Below are 14,588 nucleotides of genomic sequence, written 5' to 3'. Positions count from 1 at the left end.
TTGCAATGACATAAACTATTTTATTTTTTTGGTTTGTTTTTGTTTTTGTTTTTGCGGTATGCGGGCCTCTCGCTGTTGTGGCCTCTCCCGTTGCGGAGCACAGGCTCCGGACGCGCAGGCTCAGCGGCCACGGCTCACGGACCCAGCTGCTCCGCGGCATGTGGGATCTTCCCGGACTGGGGCACGAACCCGTGTTCCCTGCATCGACAGGCGGACTCTCAACCACTGCGCCACCAGGGAAGCCCGACATAAATTATTGATTCAAAATCAAACCATTATTATAAATTGTTGATTCAAAATCAAATCTTTATTAAGTCTCCCTTGCATCAGAAGTCTTTCCCACTATTCTTTTCTTTTGAAACCCTTTCCTGTCTACTCTTGGCCAAAGCTTGAAGCCTAATTTAACACTTGGAAATAAAATAATGAAATAGTCATAACACAGCAATTCCAATGCCTACTGAAACGGAAGCTCTAAATAATTTTTTTTTAAAGTTTTTTTTTTTTTGCGGTACACGGGCCTCTCGCTGTTGTGGCCTCTCCCGTTGCGGAGCACAGGCTCCGGACTCACAGGCCCAGCGGCCATGGCTCACGGGCCCAGCCGCTCCGCGGCACGTGGGATCCTCCTGGACTGGGGCACAAACCCGCGTTCCCTGCATCGGCGGGCGGACTCTCAATCACTGCGCCACCAGGGAAGCCCTCTAAATAATTTTTCAGATAATTTAGTAAATTAAAAATATTTACATCATAGATGCAAAGACAGAAGTTACTTGTGTAATAAATGGTGAGACAAAAAGTTTCTGGTCAAGTAGATTTGTTTAAATATGAACACTAATCTGAGTTCTACCCCTGTGCTAAAACCCAGTGACAGGTTGCATACAGCTTCTAAAGGGATACAGTTCAGTGCATTGGGTCAAATTCATGCCATAAAATGTGGTATTAGTAGTAGTACTAGAAGACAGAGTGACTGTCTTCTTTGGGACATAGATGAAGACCCCAAGATAGACAATATCAAGGACAAATTATGTAGAATAAGATATTATCTCAGTCCTTGGAACATGTCATCCAGGATAGAAAAAGAAGTAGATTTATTATCAAGTACATGAAGCCAGAGACAGTAAGCAATGAGTGGTAGTTGGTTAAAATAGACAGGTTTTAGAAGCAGAGGCACGGACGTAGAAAACAAACTTAGGGTTACCAGGGGATTGTGGCGGGGAGGCTAACTTGGGAGATTGGGACTGAAATATACACACTACTATACATAAAATAGATAACTAATAAGAACCTGCTCTTCTTATTAGCACAGGGAACTCCATCAAAACTCTGTAATGGGCTATTTGGAAAAGACTCTAAAAAAAAATAAAATTGGGGCTTCCCTGGTGGTGCAGTGGTTGAGAGTCTGCCTGCCGATGCAGGGGACACAGGTTTGTGCCCCGGTCCGGGAAGATCCCACATGCCGCGGAGCGGCTGGGCCCGTGAGCCATGGCCGCTGAGCCTGCGCGTCCAGAGCCTGTGCTCCACAACGGGAGAGGCCACAACAGTGAGAGGCCCGCGTACCGAAAAAAGAAAAAAAAAGTGGATATATGTATATGTATAACTGATTCACTTTGCTGTACACCTGAAACTAACACAACACTGTAAATCAACTATACTCCAATAAAAAATTTTTTTAAAATTAGGATTTAAGAACCATAGTCAGGGAGCAGTGTGGATTGGAAAGATCTGGCAAGAAATATTTCTGCATCCTCAGACAGTGCTCCCCAAGCTGGCTATTGCAAGGGTGAGCATTTAAGAGATCTTTGACCTAAGGAGGACATGAGATTAACAATCTATCCCAATGTGCATGAATTATTCTCCTCGGTGCTATCAGAAATCAGATGGCATCCTAGAGCAAGCGTCAGCAGATCTTTTCTGTACAGGGTCAGATAGTAAATATTTTGGATTTTCTGTACCATACGTCTCCGTTGCAACTGCCCATCTGCTGCTGTAGCACAGAAACATCCATGCACAATACGTTAATGAATGAGTGCGGCTGTGTTCAAGCAAAACGTTATGTACAAAACCAGGAGTCAAGCGAGATCTGATCAGTGGGCCAGAGTGTGTGGACTCCAGTTCTGGGTCAGTGTTCACAGCTGAATGAGTCATGAGGCCTTAAGTTCCAGTTCTCATTGTACTGCTTTCTACCTGGGTGAACTTGGGTTCATCCTTTTATTTATATGGGCCACTGTATTAGTCAAGGTTCTCCAGAAAAACAGAACCAACAGCATGTGTATACAATGTGCCCATATATACTGATAGATATAGATCTAGATATCGATATTGATGCCTAGATCTATATCCATATCTATATAAAGATAGAGAAAGAGAGAGAGAGATTTTAAACAATTGGTTCACACAATAATAGAGGCTTGATAAATTCAAAATCTGCAGGTTAGCCTGTCTAGAGACTCTAGGAAGACTTGCAGTTCAATTTCTGTAAGTCTTCTGGCAGAATTCCTTTTTGCGACAGGGAGGTCAGTCTTTGTTTTATTAAGAGCTTCAACTGATTGGATGAGGCCCACCCATATTATGGAGGATAATCTGCTTTACTCAAAGTCCGCCACCAATTTAAATATGAATTTCATCCAAAAACACCATCACAGGGACTACCCTGGTGGCACAGTGGTTAAGAATCCGCCTGTCAATGCAGGGGACACAGGTTTGAGCCCTAGTCTGGGAAGATCTCACACGCCATGGAGCAACTAAGCCTGTGCACCACAGCTGCTGAGCCCGTGCACCTAGAGCCCATGCTCTGCAACGAGAAGCCACCGCAATGAGAAGCCCGCGCACCACAACAAAGAGTAGTCCTCGCTTGCTGCAAATAGAGAAAGCCCACGTGCAGCAACGAAGACCCAATGCAGCCAAAAATATAAATAAAACATAAAAATTTAAAAAAACACAAAAACACCATCACAGAAATATCCAGAATAATATTTGACCAAATAACTGGGCATGGTGGCCCAGACAAATTGACATGGAAAATTCACCACCTAAGCCATAGTTTTGTCACCTTTTACTGAGAAATATGACTTATCTGAACTATTTTGATACCTAGAAGATACCTTCTAGAGGTAACACCCTCAGTTTTTTACACGGTAAGCAGTAGAGGGAAAGAGTCCATTTGCCCAGTCAGATGACACCTAAAGGATAAAATTCTGTCTTTTCTCTCCAACCCACAAGGATGAATGCCAAAAATACATCACTTATATCTGCTTTAGCTAACATAGGATAGGTCTGGAACAGACCTATGCTCCCAGTAAGTCTCATGAAATGCTGTTTCATTAAGGGGAGACTTTACTTGCTAAGATTGGAATCAAAACAGGGTGGTGGATGAAAAACTGCCCAAGGATATAAGCTCATGCAAGGAAGCAGGAGAGAGAATGGGTATCCGAAGATGTGCGCTCTGAGCCAACACTAATTCCACAGCATCAGGTTGTAATTCAAGGAGCCCAACTGCTGGGGTTTTTTTCCCCTTCTTTTTTCCCCCAAAGAGGGACAAGCATACTGACAAAGGAAGAGCATTAGTCACCACAGATAAATTCCTTTTTAGAGGTGATCTCGCAAATGATTTGGCTCAATGTAGACTATGATTTGGCTCCAAAAACCATAAGCTAGGGCATTTCATTCCAGGTCCCTCCTCAAATATCCATGATGGGTAAAACTTTGGCATCAGTAGGGCTTGAAATCTCCCCAGGTGATTATAATATGTAACCAGGGCTGAGAAACTGGAGAGGTAGAGAGAATTTAAATTGAACTTTAGTTAAACAGTAAAACAAGCTCCGACTCTACTGGCTGGAGCTAGACAAGGGATATGGATTTAGTGGGATGAGAAGATAAAGAACACCAGGGAGTAAATCAGATGCTTTACACCTGTGCTTAGCTAATTGCTACTCAGATAATTCAGACAATCTTACAGCACCTGAACCCTGAAAGTCCTTAGTTCTGTTTAAAAAAAAAGTAACTCTTCAAGTAACTGAACTCTGAGAATAATGTAAATCATAAAGAAAAAGAAGAAATCTTATTTTTGAATTAGTTCATTTCATATATACTATTTCACTTTCATGGTATTAACTAGTTATCTTTCTTTTCATTTTATGTTTGAGGAAAGTAAGGCTTTAAAAATCTCAGTAATTTTCTCAAGGTCACTTGTTAAGGGTGTGGGAGGCAGCATAATGGCTCCTAAAAATGCCTTCACCCTAATCCCTAGAACCTATTAATATCTTACCTTACATGGTAAAGAGGACTTTGCAGATATGACTGAAGTTATAGACCTTGAGATAGAAAGATTATCCTGGATTACCTCATGGAACAAATCTAATTGCATGAGTCCTTAAAAGCAGAAAACCATTCCCAACTGTAGAAAGAGAAAGAGAGAGATGTCCTAATAGAAGCAGAATCAGAGAGATGCAGCATTTTGGGTTTTGTAGGTGGAGAAAGGGGACTCTGAGTCAAGGACTACAAGTGGCCGCTGGAAGCAGATAAAGTCCAGGGAACAGAAACACCCATAAGAGCCTCCAGAAAAGAATGTAGCTCTGCCAACACTTCTTTTTTCTTTTTTAACCATCTTTATTGGAGTATAATTGCCTTACAATGGTGTGTTAGTTTCTGCTTCATAACAAAGTGAATCAGCTATACATATACATATATCCCCATATCTCCTCCCTCTTGCATCTCCCTACCACCCTCCCTTCCCTATCCCACCCCTCTAGGTGGACACAAAGCACAGAGCTGATCTCCCTGTGCTTTGTGGCTGCTTCTCACTAGCTATCTATTTTACATTTGGTAGTGTATATATGTCCATGCCACTCTCTCACTTCATCCCAGATTACCCTTCCCCCTCCCTGTGTCCTCAAGTCCACTCTCTATGGCTGTGTCTTTATTCCTGCCTTGCCCCTAGGTTCTTCATAACCATTTTTTCTTTTCTTTTTAGATTCCATATATATGTGTTAGCATACGGTATTTGTTTTTCTTTTTCTGACTTACTTCACTCTGTATGACAGTCTCTAGGTCAATCCACCTCACTACAAATAACTCAATTTCATTTCTTTTTATGGCTGAGTAATATTCCTTTGTATATATGTGCCACATCTTTATCCATTCATCTGTCGATTCTGCCAACACTTTTACTTTACTCAATTGACTTGAGTAAATGTCAATGTCAGACTTGTAAGGTAATAAATTTACATTGTTTTGAGTCACTAAATTTGGGGTAATTTGTATGAAAGCCATAAAAAAAATACAGAGGTCCTACAAGAGCCAGGCTATATATTTATACTTAAGTATTTCTGAAATGAATTTAACCTTGTGATTGACAGCAGCAGCAGTAGCTTCCAAGGGATCCCACCACACACCGGAGGCAAAAGCAGCCTAATACAAAGCAGTGACAGCAGCAGGTCACTGCTCCACACTTGGGGTAGAGGGGGACTTGATCTACTATAGCAGCAGCATAGCCTGAATGGGAACCCATCCTCCTGTGGCACTAGTCCCATCAACATTAGTCTAATCTGCTAGCATCTGCTGTGCCAACAGGCCCAACATATACAAACCCTCCAACTCAGTAGCATTAAGTGAGCCAGGCTCAGTGTTTCCTGAAACTCATATCCAATGGCACTGGAAATCCAAGGTATCACCTACTGTTATGAAAACATAAACAATAACAGAAGACTGGGAACTTCAGAAAGAAAAGGGGAACAATGGGATGGGTGAAAACAAATAGGGTAAATATGAGAGACTATCATTAGCCTCATGAGTTTCTTAAATTCTATATGATTGTCAAAGCAAAAATGATGACACCACCTGATGTGGTTCTCAATGTAGAGAAAGGAAATACTACAAAAAAATCATACTTTAAAACTGGGAAATATTAAGAGACCTAAATGGAAGTAAAATTTTGAAACTTCACTTGAAGTAATAAAACACTGATTCCAGTAGGCTATGATAAGTTACATACGTATAGTGTAATGCCAAAAGCAACCACTAAGAAAACTATACAAACAGTATACACAAATGATTCTAAATAAATTAAATTAAAATATGTTTAAGTAAAACCCACAAGAAGGCAAAATAAGAGAAACACAGGATTGAGAAACTAAGGTAAAAGACAAAACAAAAAATAACATGGTAGACCAAATCTTTGACATGGCAATAATTACATTAACTGTAAATGATCTAAATAACCAAGTCAAAGACAGAGATTGGAAGAGTAGATTAAAAAATCGCAAGCATGGTCCACCTATATACTGTCTATAAGAAGCTTACTTTAAACATCATGATATAGGTAGTTCAACGTAAAAGGATGAAAATGATATATCATGTGAACATTAATCAGAAAAAGCAGGAATGGCTATATTAACATCAGATAAAGTAGAATTCAGAGCAAAGGAAATAATTAGGGGCAAAAAGGGTCATTACATAAAGATAACAGGAATAATCCACCTAGATGACCTAGTGATAGTAAATGTGTGTGCACCAAACAACAGAACTTCAAAATACATGAAGCAAACACTGAAAAAGGTTAAAGGAGAAAGTTTTAAATCCACAATTATTATTTGAGACTTCAACACAGCAATTTATAGAACTACCAGAGAGAAAAATCAGCAAGGATATGGAAGAACTGAAAACAGCATCAATCAGCAGGATATAACTGACATTTAAAGAACACCCTCAATAAGAACAGAATACATATTCAAGTGTCCATGGAACATTCACTCATATACCATATACTGGGCGATAAAAAAACATTAGCAGATTTAAAAGAATTAAAATCATAGAGAGTATGTTCTGTAGCCATAATGGAATCAGACTAGAAATCAATAAGAGAAAGACAACAGGAAAATCTTCAATCACATGAAAACTAAACATCACAATTCCAAATAACTCATGGGTAAAAAAGACAGCATCAAGGAAAAATTTTTAAATGCATATAATAAAAGAAAATGGAGATATAACAGATCAAAGTTTGCGGAATGAAGTGAAAGCAATGCTGAAAGGGAAGTTTATAGCACTAAATTGGGAAAGAAAATAATTCAAAGCAATAATCTAATTTTCTATATTAAAATAGTAAAAAAGGAAGAGGGAAAAACACTAAACAAGCAGAAAGAAGGAAATAATAAAGGTGAAACAGAAATCCATGAAACTGAAAACAGGAAAATGGGGGGGAATCAATGAAACAAAAGGCTGGTTCTTTGAAATAAACAATCTAATCAATAAAGATCTAGCAAGACTGATAAAGATAAAAAGAGAGATGGTACAAATCACAGATATCAGAAATGCAACCAGGGATACCATGACATATCCTGCAGGTTAATGAGGGACAAGTTATTATGAACAAGTCTACACTACAAATTCAAAAATGTAGATGAAATGGGCCAATGCTTCTACACCCAAAACTACCAAAACTCAGCCAAGATGAAATAGATAATCTCAATTTTCCTGTAACCATTAGAAACACGGATTTTTCATTTAAAAACTCCCAAAAGAAATATTCAGGCTTAGATGTTTCACTTTTACCCAAGACTTAAAGAATTAACACCAACTTTACATGATTTGATAAAAAACAGAAGTAGAGGGAACAGTTCCTAATTAATTTTATGAAGCCAGTATTACCTTGATACCAAAACCAGATAGGGATAGTATAGAAAGAAGAAAACTACAGACCAATATTTTTTATGAAATTGGCTGTAAAAATCCTCAGCCAAATATTAGCAAATTAAATCCAGAAATATATAAAAAGAATAGTATACCATGACCAAGTGGTATTTATTCCAGTTATGCAAAGTTGGTTAAATATTTGAAAATTAAACAATGTAATCCACCATATCTAATAGATTAAGGGGGAAAAGTCATGTGATCCTATCCATTAATGCAGAGAAAGCATTTGACCAAATCCAATCCCATTCATGATTTTAAAAAAAGAAGAAAAAAAACTTCAAGCAAACTAGGAATAGAAAAGGAACATACTGAAACTCATAAAGATGATCTACAAACAACCTATACCGACATTATATTTAACTGTGAAAGACTGGATGCTTTCTCTGTAAGATCAGAAACAAGGCACCGATATCTGCTCTCACCACTTTTATTAAATATATTACTGGAGGTTCTAGTAAGAAAATAAAGCAAAAATAAATAAATACATAAATTTAAAAGTTAAATTTTTAAAAAGTTTATTTAAAAGATAAAAGGACTATTCCTACTATGTTGAATAGGAAGGAACATATCCTACTGAATGTTGAATAGTAATATATCCTATTATATTGCATAAGGAGAAGTAAAGTTGTATCTGAAGATGAGATGATAATCTAAATGGAGAAAATACCAAGGAATTCACGAAAAGCTTGAGAAATAATATTAGTTTGTAAATGATTTAGAGTACAAGATCACCACAATTTTATCAAATTATATATTAATAACAAATGTGTAGAAGCTTAAATAAAAGTATGTGATGTCATTTACAACTGACCTAAGTAAATACTTAAATATAAGCCCAATAAGACATTTATAGGACCTCTATACTGAAAATTACAAAATGCTGATGAAGAAAAATTAAAAAGTCCCAAACAAATAGGGAGACATACCTTGTTCATGGATTAGAAAACACAACATAATAAAGATGTCAATTCTCCCCAAGACAAGAAGCTTAACACAATTACTCTTAAAATGCCCTCAAGGTTTTTGTGGATATAGACAAGCTTCTTCTAAGATTTATGTGGTAAGAAGAGGCTGAAGAATAGCTAAAACAATTTGTAAAGGAAGATTAAAATGGGAGGAATTAATCTACCCAATTTCAATATTTTGCAGTAATGATAGAGGGTAGATACATAGATCAATGGAATGGAATAGAGAACCCAGAAATAGACTGACATAAATACATTTAACTTGTTTTTGACAGCAGTGCAAAAGCTATCAAGGAAGAATAGACTTTTCAAAAAATGGTACTGAAACAGTTGGACATCCCTCGACAAAAACAAACAAAAAATGAACCTTAACCTCCACACCTTACACAAAAATTAAATCAAAGTGGATCATAATCTTAAATATAAAAGCAGGACATTTTTAGAAAAACAAATAGGAGAAAATGTTTGGCATCTAGAACTAGGGGAATAATTCTTAGACTTGACACCAAAAGTATGATCAATAAAAGCAAAAACTGATAAATTGGATCTCATCAAAATGAGTTAAAAATGCTTCATAGAAGATCCTTTTAAGTGGATGAAAACTCAAATTACACAGTGAGAAAACATATTTGAAAATCCCATATGAGACAAATGACTTGTATCTATAATATACAAAGAACTCTCCAAACAACTTAAAAAAATCCAACTAGAAAATAGGCAGAAGACAGGAACAGACATTTCATGGAAGAGAATATACACATGGCAAAGAAGCACATGAAAAGATGCTCAACATCATTAGCCATTAGGGAAATGCAAATTAAGACCATAATGAGATGTCAGAGAACAACTAAAATTAAAGTATAGTGACAACATCAAATGCTGGTGAGTACGTAGAAAAATTATATCACATCACTGGTGGGAAAATAAAATGGTTTAGCCACTCTGAGAAACAGCTTGACAGTCTCTTTTAATCCTAAAAGTAGATTCACCCTACAATGCAGTAATTGTACTCTTGAGCATTTATCCAAAAGAAACAAAAACTTAATTAAGTTCCCACAGAAACTTACACATAAATGTTCATAGCAGTTTTATTTATAATAGCCAAAAACTGGCAACTACCCAAATGTCTTTCAGTGGATGAATGTTGAAACAAATTGTGATAAAATCTTATGATAGAATACTACCGAGCAACAAAAAGGAACAAATTATTAATATATGCAAAAATTGAAATGAACTTCAGGGGAATGATGCTGAGGGAAAAATTTTGAAAAGCCAATCTCCGAAGATTAAGTAATTCATGATTATGTTTACATATTATTCTTAAAATAACAAAACTGTGGAGATGGAGAACAGATTAGAAGTTGCCAAGGGTTAGAGTGGGGGTAGAAGGTACAGCGGGGGAACTCTGTGAGGTTTTTGTGGTCCCAGTAAAAATAATACAGCAATCTTGGTTTTAATCCCTAAAGATTTTAAAAAGCAATTCCTAATAAGAGGTGTCCAGATATTTAGCAATGGCAGCAGATTAGAGGTATAGCTCCCCAACATGACGACCTCAAAAGAGATCATACTAATTCAATGCATATGTTAATTTCAAAAAAAAAAAGGCCAGTCACAATATTTAAATGGTATATATCTTAACGATATTATTCTAAGTATCCAGCTATATCAGATGGACTAGCAAGATTTTCTGTACCTTCAACCTTATTTAAGACAGTTAATCTTATAATAAGACAGTTAAAAAAAGAAAAAGAAAAAAAAACAAACCTCAGCTACAGTTGGATATTCTCATAGGAAGATGAGGTGAAAATATGTAGCAGCGGTTCAAAAGCTTAAGCAGTGGCACCTAAATTTGGTTGCGCATTAGAATCATCTGAAGCACTTTAAAAAAACCCTCACACTGACGGTTGGTCATCCTAGACCAATAAAATCATTTTATATCTCCTCAGACGATGCCAATGTCTAGCCAGAACTGAGAACCAGCGGACTAAGCAGAAGGGGATGTTTCTACAAAGATCTCTTAACAATAAGTCCTTTCACCCAATCAGATTTACCTCCCCGCAAAGGGCTAAAGAACGCTAGATGTTGTCCATACTTGCTTAGCTTTAATTAGCACTTGTGACTTGCCCAAAACCTAGATCATGTTTCCCCTACATTTCATGTTATTCCCTAAGTTTTTCAAACCCAGGGCTAAGGGGTTTGCCAGGATGAGATTTTAAGTGCTCACACAGGGGAAGTCCCTGGCAAACCAGGACAGCGGTCACTCTACATTGAAATGTAAAGCATCCTAAATAACCCTGCCACTGCTCCCAGATCCTAGTCTGTGCCAACCAGTGGAGAAAAGGCATTCTCCATTACTACCACGGCAAATGCTGCTGTACTTGCCTTGGCTGGTCCCTATCTTTTCCAGGCGCCACTCTCCTTCACCTGCTGGTGGATGCTTTGGCCAGCTGACAATGCAGATATTTTCAAACTTTAAGGTGAATAAAAATCATCTGGAGGGCCTGTTATAACAGAGATCACTGAGCCCCACCAGAGTTGCTGATTCCATAGGGCTGGGACAGGGCCCTAAAACTTGAATATCTGACACATTATCAGGGGATGCTGGTAAAGCTGGTCAGGTTGTTACCGAATGCAGGTTCATGTGTCTGAAGCACAGTGAGGCCAAACAAACCTAAAGGTTGGAGTCTGGAGCAGAGAAAGATTTATTGCAGGATCGAGCAAGGAGAGGGGTGGCCCATGTTCCAAAACACCCTGAAATCTCCAAAGGATTTCAGCAAAGCATTTTTAAAGGCCAGGTGAGGGAGGGACGTCCCAGGGAATGTGATCAGCTCATGCACAATCCTCTGATTGGTTGATGTTGAGGCCACAGAGCAGGTAACATTATCCATCCTTAGGTGCCAGAAGGTCTGGGCGCTATGTGCTCACGATCATCAAGGAGTTAATTTCTTCCATTGGGTGGTGGTTTTTAGCATCTTAAAACTCAAGAAACATGCCTGAGATACTATTATCTGAGTACTTCAGAGAGGAACTACAGCAGAGGATATGGGCGATGGGTCTGTCCTAGGAAGGCCCCATAGGGTTCTGCTTGGTTACAAGGTGACCATACTTTGAGAACCACTGCTCTAGTGGCTTGGAATGTTAAGAAAGTAATGGAAGAATCCCTTCCCAGGTCTAGATTCTAGTATCGCCAGCTATTTTGGTGGGGGGAAGGGTAAGTTTTGTCCTTGCTTGGACTTCTTGTTCATTTATATCAAAGCCTATTTGAGGCAGTGCGCTCAGCAGTCCTGCAGTTCTGTCTTTTGCTTCAACAGTGTTTGGAATGAACAGACCCAGGGACACTCCTTGCTCCAGCCCCCGACCACCCTCCAACCTTTCTTCCTGTCGCAACCTTTGGAATCAGCCACTCAGCTATCCTCAGCCTCCAGGACAGGCCAACACCGGTTTTTGAGCTTAGTTCCTTATCACTGATCAACCACGAGTTCCCAGGTTCTTCAGAAGTATTCCATCGAGGTGGAGGCCGCCGTCCACCGCCTGTTTAACATGCATCTGGGGACACTCACCTCTCTCTGAGCTTCTATTTCGACAGCAACAATGGGACTCTGGACAGTGTGGGCCACATTTTTCGCCAACTGGCTGAGAAGTGTGAGGGCGCCCAGCGTCTCTTGAAAATGCAAAACCAGTGCTGTGGCCGCGCCCTCTTCCAGGATGCGCGGAAGCCTTCTCAAGATGAGTGGGGTAAAACCCAGGACTCTGTGGAAGCCGCCATTCTTAGGGAGAAGAACCTGAACCAGGCACTATCGGATCTGCGCGCCCTGCGTTCCGCCCACGCAGACTCCCACCTCTGTGACTTCCTGGAGAGCCGCTTCCTGGAGGAGCAGGTGAACCTCATCAAGAAGATGGGTGACCACCTGACCAACCTCTGCAGGCTGGCTGGTCCGCAGGCTGTGCTGGGCGAGTATCTCTTTGAAAGGCTCACCCTCGAGCACAAACAGGAGTCTCTGAAGTGCAGCGGCCTCTGAGGAGCCCCTCTGGCGTCAGAGCTTCTGCCTGATGCCCCGCTCTGCAGCCACTAGGCAGCTTTGTAACTGCCCTGGAACCCTCTCCCAAGCCTTGGACCAAATGGAAACAATAACGCTTTTTGCAGAAGAAAAACAAAAAGCCTATTTGAAACACAAACAGAATAAAGAGAAATATATATATGTATATATATATATATACATATATATATTCATGTTCTTTTAACATATGAATTGCCCCACTTTATCTGTGTGAAATAAGTTTGTTCCCGTTATTGGGTTGGTTCTCAAGCTTTGCTGCTCGTTTGAATTACCTAAAGAGCTTTTAAGAGAAACATTGTTGTCTGGGTCCCAGCCCCAGAGATTTTGATTCAGTAGGTCTAGGGAGGAGCCTGGGCACGGGGAGGTCTCAGAGTTCCCCAGGTGATTCTAATGTGCAGCAACTTTGTGAACCACCTCTTGGCTTCAATCCAGCTAGTGATGAGATATTAAATCTAAGACACATGGACTAGTGCGTGAGCTCTGTTGCTAGGTGTATTCCATTTTCTTCCTCCTGGAAGATTCGTGCCAGGGAAAATGACTGATAGTTGTGTTACTTCTCTGAAATGGATTGAAATTTCCAATTAGCGTGAACAGGGGAGGGTGAGTGGGTGAATGCAATAAGGTGTATCATTTACGTATTGCCCTATGTGTAAAAGGTTTTTGCAACTGAGGTCTGCCCTACTTTTCATGCTAATGGTAATGCTTGTCCTCCTAATGCAGCTGTAAACTTTATAAGCCCATAGGTAGACAGCATCACAAAATATTTACCCCTCCCCACTGGCCCACTGTCAAGCTTCACTCCCCTTCCCCAATACACAAATGTACATCAATGTGCTTGAGACCAATATCAACATATTGACCTTCTTCTACTTTGCAGCTTCCCTCTTATCAGGAGATGTCAGCATTTAGCGCAAGGACCAATGCTTGCCTCTTGGTGAGTAATGTAGACAATGCCTCCAAGAGACAAACAGCCCTTAGGGAGGGGGAAAAAGTCTTTCAAAAAGGTTGACGCCCAGAGGAGGCATTTTCAGTCATCTCAGCTTAGAGGTCAAATATCCAAAATTAAAAAGGTTAAAAAAAAGAAGAAGAAAGCAAGGAAGAAAAGAAGGAAACAATTTTCTTATCTCATAGTAATAAGGCAGTTTTCTTAAAAAAAAATGACTTAAGCCTTAAATTCTCTTTCCTAATCAAAATGTGCTTTTCCGTCTTTAGACTATTGCTCTTATATCCTGTATTATTCATGACGTTTAATTCTTGAAATAGCACATGGCTGAAAACAGAAGCTAACCTCTTGTCCACTATGAATTAAATCTTCTTTTCCTAGGACCCATCTACAATGTACAATTTGGGGTTTGCCAACATAATTATTTTCTCTGAAATAAGTTACAGCATTTTGCCTTTTCAATATATAGTTATACAATATATTGTTAACACAACATAGTTAATATAGTCAATATAGTAAATACAACTATAACACACATGATATGATGCCACTTTGGTGATTTTCTTCATCCATGTAATTCTGAAATTTGACAGTATAGTTTTCATATTCTAATGAGCTGAGTATTACCTTTGCAAGGATAGAAAAATAAAATACATAATATTCTTGTGTGGTCTGTCCCTGGGGTGGATTACCATAATGGGGGGATATTTGAGCCTTTCCCCAAGTCATTAAAAAACCTCCACCGAGCAGCCCCTTGTCCTCTCCAGGGAGTGGGGGGAAAGGATCTTTAATCATAATAATCCTGGGGGGAGAAATCTCAGAAGTAAGACATCTGCTTCTGTGCCTTGTTGTTTTGCAGAATAGCAATGATTGCTTTAGCAGCTTCTATTGCCCTGTGTGTACAATAAGTAAGTGTACATAAAATTGAATGAACGC

The 14,588-nt window shown here is 39.2% G+C and overlaps 1 protein-coding gene across 15 annotated transcripts in view; it reads left to right on the top strand.

Annotated features, from left to right (window-relative positions):
* The window catches only part of LOC115850451 (metabotropic glutamate receptor 7-like), a 151,950-nt gene that overhangs the window by 111,893 nt on the left and 25,469 nt on the right, over window positions 1-14,588 (top strand). The window contains exon 6 of one of the 15 annotated variants that reach the window (XM_070043494.1): window positions 11,963-11,976. The exons of the other annotated variants lie outside the window; for them this stretch is intronic. The gene's annotated coding sequence lies outside the window, so the exon portion shown is untranslated. Of the gene's footprint in view, window positions 1-11,962; window positions 11,977-14,588 lie in introns of those variants that run through there. 15 annotated transcript variants of the gene reach the window in all.

Source organism: Globicephala melas, chromosome 1, assembly GCF_963455315.2.
Source record: "Globicephala melas chromosome 1, mGloMel1.2, whole genome shotgun sequence".
In the NCBI taxonomy this organism is placed as follows: Eukaryota; Metazoa; Chordata; class Mammalia; order Artiodactyla; family Delphinidae; genus Globicephala; species Globicephala melas.
This window is presented reverse-complemented; position numbering and strand designations above follow the sequence as displayed.